At 41.9% G+C, this 14,347-nt stretch overlaps 1 protein-coding gene across 2 annotated transcripts in view; it reads left to right on the forward strand.

The window, feature by feature from the left end:
• LOC137273155 (ras GTPase-activating protein nGAP-like) overlaps window positions 1-14,347 on the forward strand; it is a 226,051-nt gene that overhangs the window by 59,808 nt on the left and 151,896 nt on the right. The window lies entirely within an intron of this gene.

Here is a 14,347-nt window from a genome sequence, read left to right on the forward strand (position 1 = left end):
AAACATGAACTAACTCATTTGATAGCATAAATACCAGCCTGTGCCGATCTACTGATAAGAGCAGCACCTGTATATCATCATGGAATGGGCTTGGCACTGGACCCTAGGAGATGTAAATTAAGCCTTTACATTTGTTGTATTACACCGATAAATAAACCTGTATCCGTTCTGGTACACAATCCTGTGTAGACAGTTTACTGAGATGCTGTCTCTACCCATGTGTTTTTTGTACCTCTATTGTCAGAATCAAGGACTGATGTTGGAGCTAGTTTCATGGGGCTTTAACTGACTTGATAGAGGGGCATTGTGCCCTAGGGGTCATTATTTAGAGCCTTGGGGTCAGAACTTAAAGCCCCAGGGGTAACATTAATCCAACTTGGACACTTTGTGGAGGTTTTGACTTGGGAGGTAGAGAGTGGGTGGTCTCAGTAACTTACATGGTTTCCTTGTAGAAAATGATACACCTTTAGGACTGAAAAGGCAGGATGGGGGTGAACACATTTGCCTGTTGGGTCAGTGTTTTGTGGATATTGTGTAAGGTGTATGACATTTTTATTTGTTAATAGTATTTCTATTGCCATAGTATTTCTGGGAAAAAAGTGATCTAAAACCCAAGTCGATCTGTAACACTCTCATTCACTTGATCAGAAACACACTAGAACACATGATTCTTGCATTCCCAAACTTTGCACACTCACTCATCCCCAACAAAACCCACTTACTTGGTTTAAAACACTCTTTTGTTCACTTTTTCTCCCCATGCACCATCAATAACCTGCACAATGGACTAAGGCTTAGCCTCTGATTAATTTTGATTGTAACAAATAAACAGATTTGAATTGGAAACAAAGCCCAAGGGAGGCCAGAAAGTCAGAACCTGAGGAAATCTAGACTTCTTTCATTTAGGGATTAGGCATTGCGGCTCAGGGACGGTGAGACAGACTGCTGTATCCCCAACAACTTAAACCACTCCTTCCCTCAACTGGCCACTCCCTACCTCCCTCCCTCCCTCACTCAACATTTTACTCCTTTCCTACTGAGGTAAAAAGTCCAATGAATAAGGAATCCTGTTTTTGTGGTGGTGTTTTTAAGTCTTGTCAAAGTGCACCATGCTCCAGTTCCACTGTGGAGATGTGTGTTACTATGGTCAGTGACTTGTGAGTGACAGAGCAGGTGTGGATCATCATCAGATCTATGGACAACAGGTGCCCCTTGTCTGGCTGCTCAAGGCCAGCACATCTCACGGTATGCTACTTTTCCTGTTCATTTGCCAGATAGATGTTAGATCCAATGACTGATCACCACATGCTGTTATTTCACTGAAGAACATAAAATTCATTAGTTACGTATGAAGTGAAGTCCAACGCCATGTAGAGCATAACAGATAGCATAACAGATTGGTTTTAGCATATAGTTTTCTTTCATTCCCCTGAGTATAATGGACTGCAGTAAATGTCCTGATTAAAATGTGGTTAAAATGACCTGATTGGACCTTTACCCTCTTGGGATGGACAGTGGCTACAGTCTGTCTCACAGTCCTTGAACCACATTATTGTCCCTGCTGCTTACCCCTCCCTGCAATGGAGTCAGTCTCACAATCCCTGAACCACATTATTGTCCCTGCTGTCTATCCCTCCCTGCAATGTAGTCTGTCTCACAATCCCTGAACCACATTATTGTCCCTGCTGTCTATCCCTCCCTGCAATGTAGTCTGTCTCACAGTTCCTGAACCACATTATTGTCCCTGCTGTCTATCCCTCCCTGCAATGTAGTCTGTCTCACAATCCCTGAACCACATTATTGTCCCTGCTGCCTACAAGTCCCTGCAATGTAGTCTGTCTCATAGTCCCTGAACCACATTATTGTCCCTGCTGCCTACCAGTCCCTGCAATGTAGTCTGTCTCACAGTTCCTGAACCACATTATTGTCCCTGCTGTCTATCCCTCCCTGCAATGTAGTCTGTCTCACAGTTCCTGAACCACATTATTGTTCCTGCTGTCTATCCCTCCCTGCAATGTAGTCTGTCTCACAGTTCCTGAACCACATTATTGTCCCTGCTGTCTATCCCTCCCTGCAATGTAGTCTGTCTCACAGTTCCTGAACCACATTATTGTCCCTGCTGTCTATCCCTCCCTGCAATGTAGTCTGACTCACAGTTCCTGAACCACATTATTGTCCCTGCTGTTTATCCCTCCCTGCTATGTAGTCTGTCTCACAGTTCCTGAACCACATTATTGTTCCTGCTGTCTATCCCTCCCTGCAATGTGGTCTGTCTCACAGTTCCTGAACCACATTATTGTTCCTGCTGTCTATCCCTCCCTGCAATGTAGTCTGTCTCACAGTTCCTGAACCACATTATTGTCCCTGCTGTCTATCCCTCCCTGCTATGTAGTCTGTCTCAGAATCACTGAACCACATTATTGTCCCTGCTGCCTTGCCCTCCCTGCTATGTAGTCTGTCTCACAATCACTGAACCACATTATTGTCCCTGCTGCCTTGCCCTCCCTGCAATGTAGTCTGTCTCACAGTTCCTGAACCACATTATTGTCCCTGCTGCCTTGCCCTCCCTGCAATGGAGTCTGTCTCACAGTTCCTGAACCACATTATTGTCCCTGCTGCCTACCCCTCCCTGCTATGTAATCTGTCTCACAATCACTAAACCACATTATTGTCCCTGCTGCCTTGCCCTCCCTGCAATGTAGTCTGTCTCACAGTCCCTGAACCACATTATTGTCCCTGCTGCCTACCAGTCCCTGCAATGTAGTCTGTCTTATAGTCCCTGAACCACATTATTGTCCCTGCTGCCTACCAGTCCCTGCAATGTAGTCTGTCTCATAGTCCCTGAACCACATTATTGTCCCTGCTGTCTATCCCTCCCTGCAATGTAGTCTGTCTCACAGTCCCTGAACCACATTATTGTCCCTCCTGCCTACCAGTCCCTGCAATGTAGTCTGTCTCATAGTCCCTGAACCACATTATTGTCCCTGCTGACTACCCCTCCCTGCAATGTAGTCTGTCTCACAGTCTCTGAACCACATTATTGTCCCTGCTGACTATCCCTCCTTGCAATGTAGTCTGTCTCACAGTCCCTGAACCACATTATTGTCCCTGCTGCCTACCAGTCCCTGCAATGTAGTCTGTCTCATAGTCCCTGAACCACATTATTGTCCCTGCTGTCTATCCCTCCCTGCAATGTAGTCTGTCTCACAGTCCCTGAACCACATTATTGTCCCTGCTGCCTTGCCCTCCCTGGAATGTAGTCTGTCTCACATTCCCTGAACCACATTATTGTCCCTGCTGCCTACCAGTCCCTGCAATGTAGTCTGTCTCACAGTTCCTGAACCACATTATTGTCCCTGCTGCCTACCAGTCCCTGCAATGTAGTCTGTCTCACAGTCCCTGAACCACATTATTGTCCCTGCTGCCTACCAGTCCCTGCAATGCAGTCTGTCTCACAGTCTCTGAACCACATTATTATCCCTACTGTCTACTCCGCCCTGCAATGCTAAATCCCAGTCTGTCTGTGTGATGTTAAACAATCCAGTGACCAACAGCATGTGCGTCAATCTGCACAATTGGGAACTACCAGTGGCAAGATATCAAAGTTGTATTGCTGTTTATCCCTCATCCACTTCAGCTCTGCAAGTGTGTCTCTCCCCTAAACTATACATTATATACACCTCTGTAGTGTCCCTTCTTCAACATACTAGTTCACATACATTAAGAATATCAATATGACCAATGTGATGTGTGGGGGTGGGGTGGTGGTTGGTGTTTGGGGGTATCAGTTGGCACTGGCATTGTAAGAAAGTGCAGATGTATCTCTTTCTGAGATACAGTGCACAGCATATGGTGCTGTATATATTCATTCCCAGACTGTCTTCTAACAAATATATTGACTGAACAATTTCACCAAAATCACTGTGAATCAGCTTAGTGTGGGAGAACAATTTACCACACAATACTCAAGAAATTGGTGTGCTGACAACCTGGAAGTATAACTGGTAAAGACCAGGGATTTGAACCTACAATCTGTCTAGTATGCCAGGGGGCCTTAGACAGGGCATGCAGTGACCTTAATGAAATATGCAGGTTCCCTCAGATGAAAAGATGGTGTAGGATGCTCCTTTCCACTTTGAAAAAGTGACAGCTGAAATGGCATGTAGAGTTCTATGGCTCCATAGGGTGCAAGTCCAACCTAAAAGCAAAATATCATTAGAAAGATACATTGTTTACAACATGAAGCAATGGTAAAAGAAGAAGTGTGTTATACTACTTTACAACACATCACTGACAGAGAGTCCTCCAGCAAGAGGAACTAATTGTAGTCTCCACTAAACCCCAACAGATATCTTCTTTATGTGAAGTGTATGAGGAGCCAGGTTAAAGTGCGTCTGGGACAATATGATTCAGAGGGGCGCCAAGCTAGGTGAGTACAGTTAAGCAGCACAGATGTGCAGATCAGGGAGACATGTGGTACATGTTTGTTAAGAAGAGTTGCACCATAAACAACAATACCACCAACAACAGGAAGCCTGTAAGATAGTGTCAGGTGTCTGTGACAGAGAGCAGGAGGGCCCCAGGGTCAGGTTTGTGAGTCAGAGGGCTGGTGCCGCACCATGTTGTGTCTGGGACTGGAGCTGACATACTCCATGCTGCCCATTGCTCGTGGCACAGGAACTCTTGTCCAGAGTTGTGTCCCCTTGCATGCAAGGATCCAGTGATTGTGGGTTTGAATACTGGTTTGCCTTGATTCTAGGTTTGTAAGGACTTAACATATATTTGTTCAAATACCTCTGTCCAGTTCTTTATGATGGGCCTTATTCTATTCTATTTTCCATCCCACATCCATTTGGCACACGTTGGCACAGCTGGAAAACTGTTGAAAACTGTATATAAACCTACTCACTTAGATGGTATAGCAATCACTTCACAATTGTTGGTGTGGTGATGAGGTTGGGGGACGGGTGTTTGGGGGAGAGAGGCACGTTGTCCTGTGCACTGAGGAACCTGGTAAGGTGATCTGCTGGCAGGAAATCTTCCTTGTCAAACACAAGTACTGTGGTGGAGCCCTGACTACCTTCATCAGTCATTGTCAGCGGTAGGGATGGGTTGCTGGTTACAGTCATGGTTTTGATGTCCTGGAGATATTTATGGATGACAAACATGCACAGAGTTCAAACCATTATTTAAATAGTCGAAACCCCCCCCCCCTCCCCCCCCCAAAATGGACATCAGTGACGAGGTAGATGGATGTGATCTACATAGGTGAATGTAATTTGTATAAATGGATGTGTTCTTGGTAGGTAGATGTGATCTGTGTACATGTATGTGATATGTGTAGATGGATGTGGTCTGGGTAGATGTAGATGGATGTGATCTGGGTAGGTGATCAGGGTAGATAGATGTGATCTGTGTTCAGGATGTAGTGGGGAGGCAGCCTCAGCGGGGGCAAGCAGAAACAAACAATCTGCAGCTTTGCTTCCATGATTCCTGTACCACTCTCTATGTACATACCACTGTGAACTCTGTGTAGCCTCTGTGTCTGCTACCACAGTACCACTCTCTGTGTACATACCACTGTGAACTCTGTGTAGCCTCTGTGTCCACTACCACAGTACCACTTTCTATGTACATACCACTGTGAACTCTGTGTAGCCTCTGTGTCTGCTACCACAGTACCACTCTCTGTGTACATACCACTGTGAACTCTGTGTAGCCTGTGTCCACTACCACAGTACCACTCTCTATGTACATACCACTGTGAACTCTGTGTAGCCTCTGTGTCTGCTACCACAGTACCACTCTCTATGTACATACCACTGTGAACTCTGTGTAGCCTCTGTGTCCACTACCACAGTACCATTCTCTATGTACATACCACTGTGAACTCTGTGTAGCCTCTGTGTCTGCTACCACAGTACCACTCTCTATGTACATACCACTGTGAACTCTGTGTAGCCTTGGTGTCCACTACCTCAGTACCACTCTCTATGTACATACCACTGTGAACTCTGTGTAGCCTCTGTGTCCACTACCACAGTACCACTCTCTGTGTACATACCACTGTGAACTCTCTGTAGCCTCTGTGTCCGCTACCACAGTACCACTCTCTGTGTACATACCACTGTGAACTCTGTGTAGCCTCTGTGTCCGCTACCACAGTACCACTCTCTGTGTACATACCACTGTGAACTCTGTGTAGCCTCTGTGTCCACTACCACAGTACCATTCTCTATGTACATACCACTGTGAACTCTGTGTAGCCTCTGTGTCCACTACCACAGTACCACTCTCTATGTACATACCACTGTGAACTCTGTGTAGCCTCTGTGTCCACTACCACAGTACCACTCTCTATGTACATACCACTGTGAACTCTCTGTAGCCTCTGTGTCTGCTACCTCAGTACCACTCTCTATGTACATACCACTGTGAACTCTCTGTAGCCCCTGTGTCCACTACCACCCCATGACACCATACTGCTCACTACTTGGCTTGTGGTTATTGGAATATACAATTTGGTGGTTTGGGTGTCAGTACCTGTGTTAGAATCGAGTGTCCATTTTAAACTGTGGATTGGTTAGGATAAGTACCAGCAACAAGGTACACTCACCCACACATAGAAGTGAAGCTGTCTAAACTCATTTCAACTGGCATCACCTTGATCTTCCCAATAATACTCCCAACCAATTAGGAAAATTCTTTCTCGCTGACAACATCCCAGCAGGTGCCTGACAGTCTATCTACCTGCTGTCATATAATCAGGGTAGTCCGAGCATCACTACTAATAACATTGTTTATTTGGTGTCATGGATATTGTTGTGAGAGGGCCACTGTATTAGATAACACAATACTTGTTCAACCAGGAGTCAAAACAGAGGACATTGAGCAGACACATCAATAAAACAACCTCCGACAGGTTGCACAAGGTCCCACTTAGCACTGATGAGTTACACATTGCAGCAAATCATGGTATACCGTGTGTATGTATTTTGTCTGTTGCCTTGGTAGATCGTTACTCCTCACAACTATCTCAACATGTACAAGGTGGTGGTCAGATGTTTCATTCACACAACAGTGAAACGTGGTGTAAGTCAGTTATAGCCCTCTGTGGGTGGTATGTACTTCATGCTACTGGCAGCTGAGGCATGAAAATGTGGAAAGTCCCTATCTTAAACCTGTACACGTTCCTGGTTAAAATAGTATTGTGTGTGTACACATTTATCCAATCTAAGAAAAGTTTGCTTTTTTAATTCAATAATTTACTGCATTAAGACCCGAGAAAGAAACTAAGAAATTCGAGTTTGTATTTTAAGTGTGAGATATTCTTGTTTTAATGGTGTGCTCTGCTGATCCAGCAATTAAGAAATCTCATCTCTGATTGGCTTATTGATGGAGAGATATCATGGTAGTTTCCTCACCAGAGAGGTGTCATATCAGAGATCTCATTTTACTCTGACGATTTTTTTTCTTGCAAAATAAGAGTCTGTGTGTGCATTCATCATGGATTTACCCTTATTATGTCTATTTTTCACCATCCAGATATGAACTAGTTATATTTAAACTTGTTTAAACTTGTCTTTATGCATCATCATCTAACTGAATGACCTAAACAAACATGGTCATTACGCCTGATTCTAAATGACTGAATGACCTAAACAAACTTGGTCATTAGGCCTGATTCTAAATGACTGAATGATTTAAACAAACTTGATCATTAGGTGTACTTCTATATTCTGTTTTTACTTAATCTATAGTGTTATGTGCAGAGAGAATTATCTTCCCTTTGGTGATGATTGAGAAACCTTTCTTTTAGCTCGGCAATTTGACATTTCTTTCCTGAAGTTCAGACATGACCAAGATAGCCACACTTCCAGCCACTGATGGCAGGTTGAGGTGGTGAGGAGGGATGGGGGAACTGAGATTTTGTTTGAGAATCAGTGGGGAGGGTAATTAGGATGCTCATCAAGGTAGTTAGCAAGGGTTAGGTGTGCCTCAGAGAGATGGAAGGAGAAGCACACGTGTTAGCAGGTTTAACTCGCCTGTGATGGTGATGGAAGGTGACCTTGATTCTGTCAAGGAGAAGTGTTGATACTGTGTCATCAAAACACAAAAACATACCTGTGATGCAGCTTTACTGATTCTGGTCAGCAAACAGTTTAATGAGAGATTTTGGTTAAATTTACTCATTCATTCACTTACCTCAACTGTTTGTTGATACAGGACAGAATAAACAGCACAGTCAGCAGTTTTACAACCATCACTCTACGTGAGTCTGTGAAACCAGTGGCTGATATCAAGGCCATTTATCTGCACTATCATGGTCTTATTCCACAGAACAATCAGGGCCAGCTATCTTGGGTCAACAACTCTCTGGACTCTTGATCTTCATCAGTGACCATTCACCACATGATACATTGTAGCTTACTCTTCAACAAATGTGGACATACTTGTGATTTTTCTAATTGGCTTCCCAGTCCCCAGGCAGTGCTTATGTGGGAAGTTTTCTTTGACTAAACAAACTTTCAATTTACACCAGTATGTTTTGTCTCCAATGTCCTGATGGCATTTAGAAGTATTTAGAGGAACTCAGAGGGGTGCAGTAGTTGGTAAGTGTGTTCCAACTGTCAGATGAAGGTCACTCCATCTTGGTCTTATTATGTGGCCTACAGCAGGTATGCAGCATATAATTACTGCCTCAAGACCATGAAATACTCTGTATAATTATGATTACAGAGTCCCAAATGGCACACAACCATGAAATACTCTCCACCATTAGATAGTAGTAGTATTGTCTAATGGCATAGGCAGACTACTGGATATATCATTTTATCTGGCTTCACAACTAGATACATGATTATACAAGATTTATTACAGATTTATTAATAACAAATGTGTACCTACATTTGGAAGTAAGCATGAAAGTGTTTTCTGGGGAGTTATAAGTTGCATTGTATTTTTCAAAGTTTTATGCAATAATGTAGGGTTTTCTTCTTTGCTTGAAATACATGGACAAATTCAGGACCTATGATATTTGTGTTTGATACATGCTACTCACCTGTTGATTGATTGTGTATTTTCTTTGACTACTGGTCATTATATATATATGCTGGTCAGGAAGGACAAAAGGTGGGTAAGTGTTAGTTGATCATATGTCATGAATATTGAATGGAGGCTCTGCTTATGTTTCAATGTATGTATGTCTGGAAATATGAAAATATAAGCCAGACAATTTGGACAAGTGTTTTGAGAACAGATGTGACAGATGCAACGATAAAAGCGATAAAATCATTTATTCCCATCATGCACTTTATCATCATGTACATGACCGCATCAAGCATACAAAATCTCAACCAACTATAGTGCAACCTCATCATCCTTGAAGGATATATGTTCCTTTTTGATTGTACCTGTCTAATATTTTGAATACTGTCTACAGCACATATGCTTTTTAAACTTCCCTTTAGTTTTGGTTCTTGAAACTGTACTCGGGTGAGACAGCAGAGGCCGTTTGCTGTAAAGGTAATTGATTGCGGCTCCGTTGTATAAACTGTTAGATGTAGAGGCTCACAGAAGGGATGTGACTGATAGCTTGGGAATAGTTCCGACCGACAGGTTCTTGATGTAGGTGCTCGTCTTAGGTAACAGTCTTGCAGTGGTAGCACCAGCTGGGATGGAACATTCATTGATCTTTTTTCACCTCATTATAAAGAAGAGTTCCATTCTGCAACTGGTGTTGATTGGCTAAGGTGTGTATGGAGTTTGCCAAACTCAGGCTCATGGCGTGAGTGGCGTCATCATAGTTTCCTGGTGGGTGAAGTAGCTCACATTGGAGAAAGTTTTGTGTGTTGTCGATAACAGTTGTCTGTGGACACAGGGTAGATCTACAGATAGTTCCTGGATGATAGGAGGGAACTTAGAAACAGTGTGTTTTATTTCAGTTTTGTTTGTGCATCAGTCCTGAAACTTGTGTTTTTCTTCACTTGTCCAGTGTTTAAAAGTTTAAGGAATGTTGATGGGATGGATTACAATGTTTGTGCAGTGTTGTTTTATTTTGTTCTTGGATTTCAGTTTTCATATGTAGGAGAGAAATTTTGCAATGTTGGAGATGTGGACCTGTTCTGTGATCGTAAGCAAGTTCAAGTTTTTGTATGTGTACTTGTTGTTTCTCTGCAGTAGGCTGTATTCCAGCAATACAATAGCAGTTGACAATGACTGGTCATACAGTCAGGGGTCCATTCTGTGACCAGTGATGTGCACTACTTTGAGGACACCTATCAACTAAGTCACTGAGTTGATCACACAAGTGGTAGACTCCTTCAACCGGCATCAGTTCCTGAAGACATATTCTGATCAGAGCTCCCAATAGGGAAGATGGGTGCACCAGGACATTGTGTTGCTGTTTGGTGAGTAAGGATCAACTAAACCAAGGACGACATGGTTGTTGCTCTTGCTGTCAACCACTGGTCTAACTGCCCAGGTCTTAGTATAGTTGGAGCACTGATGACCTGGAACTGGAACCAAGCAATATTTACTCAGCATGTTCTGGTTATTATTGACTGATTTAAGATCACCTTGACCCTTGAGTGGCCATTGAAATGGACAGTGTGTGTATCTGGCATGTCTGAGTGTGGAATGTGGCTATCAGACCTCACTTGGCCCATCAAATGTATCATGGGTAAATGCTGACATCATTGACCACTGGTTTGTATCCTCATGCATTTCACGCCTTGCACAGCGTTAAAGATGGTCTAATGCCATGAGAATTGATTGTGAAACATCTGTGTACTGTGACGAATGTGTCAGTGTGATTTGCATGTCAGTGCATCATAGAAAATAGTAGTATATTTCTTTTAGAGTATATATTTTCTAGACTTAAGAAAAACCAGTGTACTTGTATAGTGGAGAGGTGCTGCAGCATAATCTGACTCTGCTTTTAGGCAGTTTCCAGCTTGGTATTACAGTGGGGAATACCAAGAATAGGCTCCATGCCATCCACTGTTGCTGTGAGGAGCTAATGCTGTAACCGTAGGCGATGACTCTGCCTCTTGTGGGAGTAGGATTAAGTAGAAGGTTCTCAGAGATCACTTTGATTAAATTTAATTTTCTTTTTTGAAGTGTTTGGCCTACTTTATGAGATAGGATGCCTGTCATGTCTTTTTGGATAAGACTAGTCAGTAAATTGTTTGGCTGTGATTTCTACTGCCCAAGTCTCCACTGTTTAAGGTATCTTCCTGAGCACAGTGTTGCATCCAAGTAGCTTGTGTGCTGTAAAATGTTCTTAATTTTGTGAAAAAGAGAATTCTTATGTCTTATGTGATGTGATTTCAACACAGAATGTGTAGTTAAGTGTTTGTGGTTTCTTTAATGCTTTTTCACCAGGGATGTCTTTATGACTGGTGTTGGTTGCAATATGTCTGGAAGCTGTAGGATGGTTGCAACAACAGATCATGCGGTTTTTGATAGAAAAATATTGTTTTTATTATGTTTTTTTCTGGCTTCGATGAAAATTATATCTGGGTCACAAATGACATCATGGATCACTTTTCTTGAAGCACGCATGCCTTTTCTGGCTTCCGAAAGTTTGTTCCACGTCAGTTCTTCTTATCCTGACAAAATTGGTTGAGGAACTCTGTTACAGCACTTTCTGAGAATGATCAAAGCAGGAACTCTTATTCAAATTAAATTAGGTTGTAGAGGTACGAATACATCACAAATGTGACAGGGTTGTCTAGATCTGTGATCTGCAAGAATTCCCTATGGATTGAGTTCAAGGGGATAAATTCAACTCAATTCTGAGAATAACGGTCAGATCATATTCTGGAACTTTAAATTAAAGTATTTTACATTGTGGCAAAGATCTTCTCTAATTTGAATGGTAAAAGCTTCACCTGATGTCTGCGATTGTGGAAATGAAAGTGTGAAGAGTGTCAATGTTTCAACTATCTGTACATCTTGGTGGCGCCAGATCATTGATCTTTGCGTAGATTGTCTCTTGGAATTCAGTGTTGTGAGTAAACATGGATGGAATGGCTTTGAATTGTGAATCTTGCTTGGAATAGCTGTCTGTCAAGTTATTAATTGACTTAACTTGTTACACAAAGTGAAAGAAGTTTTTGAACTTTGGGACCTTTGGTGTGTGTTTTGTCATAGCAGTAACAAACATGATATTGGCAAGTGAAGCAAGCATTTTCAGATAGTGTCTAATCAGTTTTATGTTGTACCTTTTAGCCTCAACTTGTCAAATCAATGAAATATTTTTCTTTTCGAGATTCAGGGTTTTTTTTAAAAAACTTTACAAAGTGTCATGCTTTTGAGAGCTGCATGGTTAGTGTTTCAACAGCGTGGGTTGTTACCAACAGCCTCTGTACATCAACAAACTTAAATACAGGAGTTTTGTCAATGACAATAAATGGAGTGTTGTTACAGTACTAAGGAATATCTAAAGGTTAGATGTAGGTTTAAATGCTTTTATTTTGATCCATCTGTAAATCGTGACTTGAATGTCATTTCAGTAAATGTCAGAATGTCGTCAGTGTCTCAGTGTCAGTATTGTGGGTATCAGGGACACTCAGTGCTGTTATGACACATATCAAGTGGCACTTTTCCACGACTGTCCTTGCCGTCATATGTGTCTCAAAAAGCTGCTGCTGAGTTTTAGGTAAACGTTACATGACAGACACTCACACAACGGGATCACAGCTGGAGATGGATGTGATATGTTCACGGATTAACAGCTTTGTGATTGCTGTTAGATATTCCTTCATTTTATCCCAAGGGTCATTAGTGAAGATGAGGAGAATCTGGAGGTGATTCTCTGCGGAGTGATATGTATGTAGCTGTGGATGATGCGGTGGTTCAAGGTTTTATACATACTCAGTAGGACTGGGACGGATCTACACGGGTACGCCACTCCATATTACCCTACCCAACATGGATACCTGCTATGTTAAATTCTGACATTAAATTAGTAAAAAAGGGCAATACATTTTTCAGGTCGAAGAGTATGAGTTTTTCAGTTGACCATGTATTATGTTCAAAAGAAGTTACTGTAATTATGTCTAAATTTTAAAAGAAAATGCAACATACTATTAATAGATTCTCTTCAGCTTGGAGATTACAATTTTGATGTTTTTTCAGAATCTTAACCATGTGTTATATTCAAAACAGATGACTACATAATTATGTTAAAAGATACTACAGCCTATTGATCATGAAATAATATCATATTACATTGCCCAGGTATTGTGATGGGTACCCGAGTCCAACTTATTACCCACCTATGTTGGGTACCCGGGTTACCTGTCCCAGCTCTAACGGTTTCCTGGGGATACTGCAGAACTGTGATTGGTTCCACTGATATTAGTAATGTTAATTTGTATTGATAAAGGTTTATGAGAAGTCAAGATCTTTGTCAGGTGTTTGGTTATAGATGCTTGTCAGCATTGATGCTTGGCTTGTCAAGATGCTTGTCAACATTGATATGTAGCAGGGTAATATAATACAGTGTCTATGGTTATTGGTAACTGTCTGGTGCTAGTCTTAACACTCCAAGCTTCTTGCTGAAACATTATTATGTTCTGTGATTATTTTGTTTATGGCTAGAGTATGTTGATCAAGTAAGTGATTGCCAAGTGTTGCATTAGCTGTAGACAGAAGTTGTCTACTTGTTGTCAGTATGAAAGGCAAGAGGTAGAATCTGCTTTGATGCGTGTTGATGCATGGGATTACCGTCTCCTTTTCCTGAGAAAATCATGATTGTGTTAACACGTGTTTGTGTGGGGCAGACAGGCAGACAGACAATTTTATCTCTGAATAGTTACATCTGATATATACTCATGAAAATTAGTAAGGGAACACATGAAAGTACAAATGTTTCTTTATTCTGTTCCATGTATTGCACTTTGACATACTGGAACTAGATATAGAAACACTTGAACTTTCATCTGCTCCCCTATTTGTTTCCATTAGTATGTATAGTTTAATCACAGATAGGAAAAAATGTGGGTACATGTATATTGTATGTTTTTAGCCTCCTTAATGACTTCATGCATCTGTAGGTGATTGGATCAGCAGATTTGTTTGTTCTTTTGTATGTTTAAGCTGCTGCATTGTATTTGAAGGCTTATTTGTTGCCCTGTCATCATGATATACATAATACTTCTGAGACAACTCTTTCTGTCACTTGGAGGAGCTGGAAGTGTAATATATACAAATCTGTTCAATATGGAGGATGTACAATACTTTAGTCATCCATGTAAAACCAGGGCAACCACAGACTTGTGCATCATGTCACTGTGCTGATTAACATCCCACATTTATTGTGTTTGAGCCTGGACATACC

The sequence above is a fragment of the Haliotis asinina genome, chromosome 2 (genome assembly GCF_037392515.1).
Source record: "Haliotis asinina isolate JCU_RB_2024 chromosome 2, JCU_Hal_asi_v2, whole genome shotgun sequence".
NCBI lineage: Eukaryota > Metazoa > Mollusca > Gastropoda > Lepetellida > Haliotidae > Haliotis > Haliotis asinina.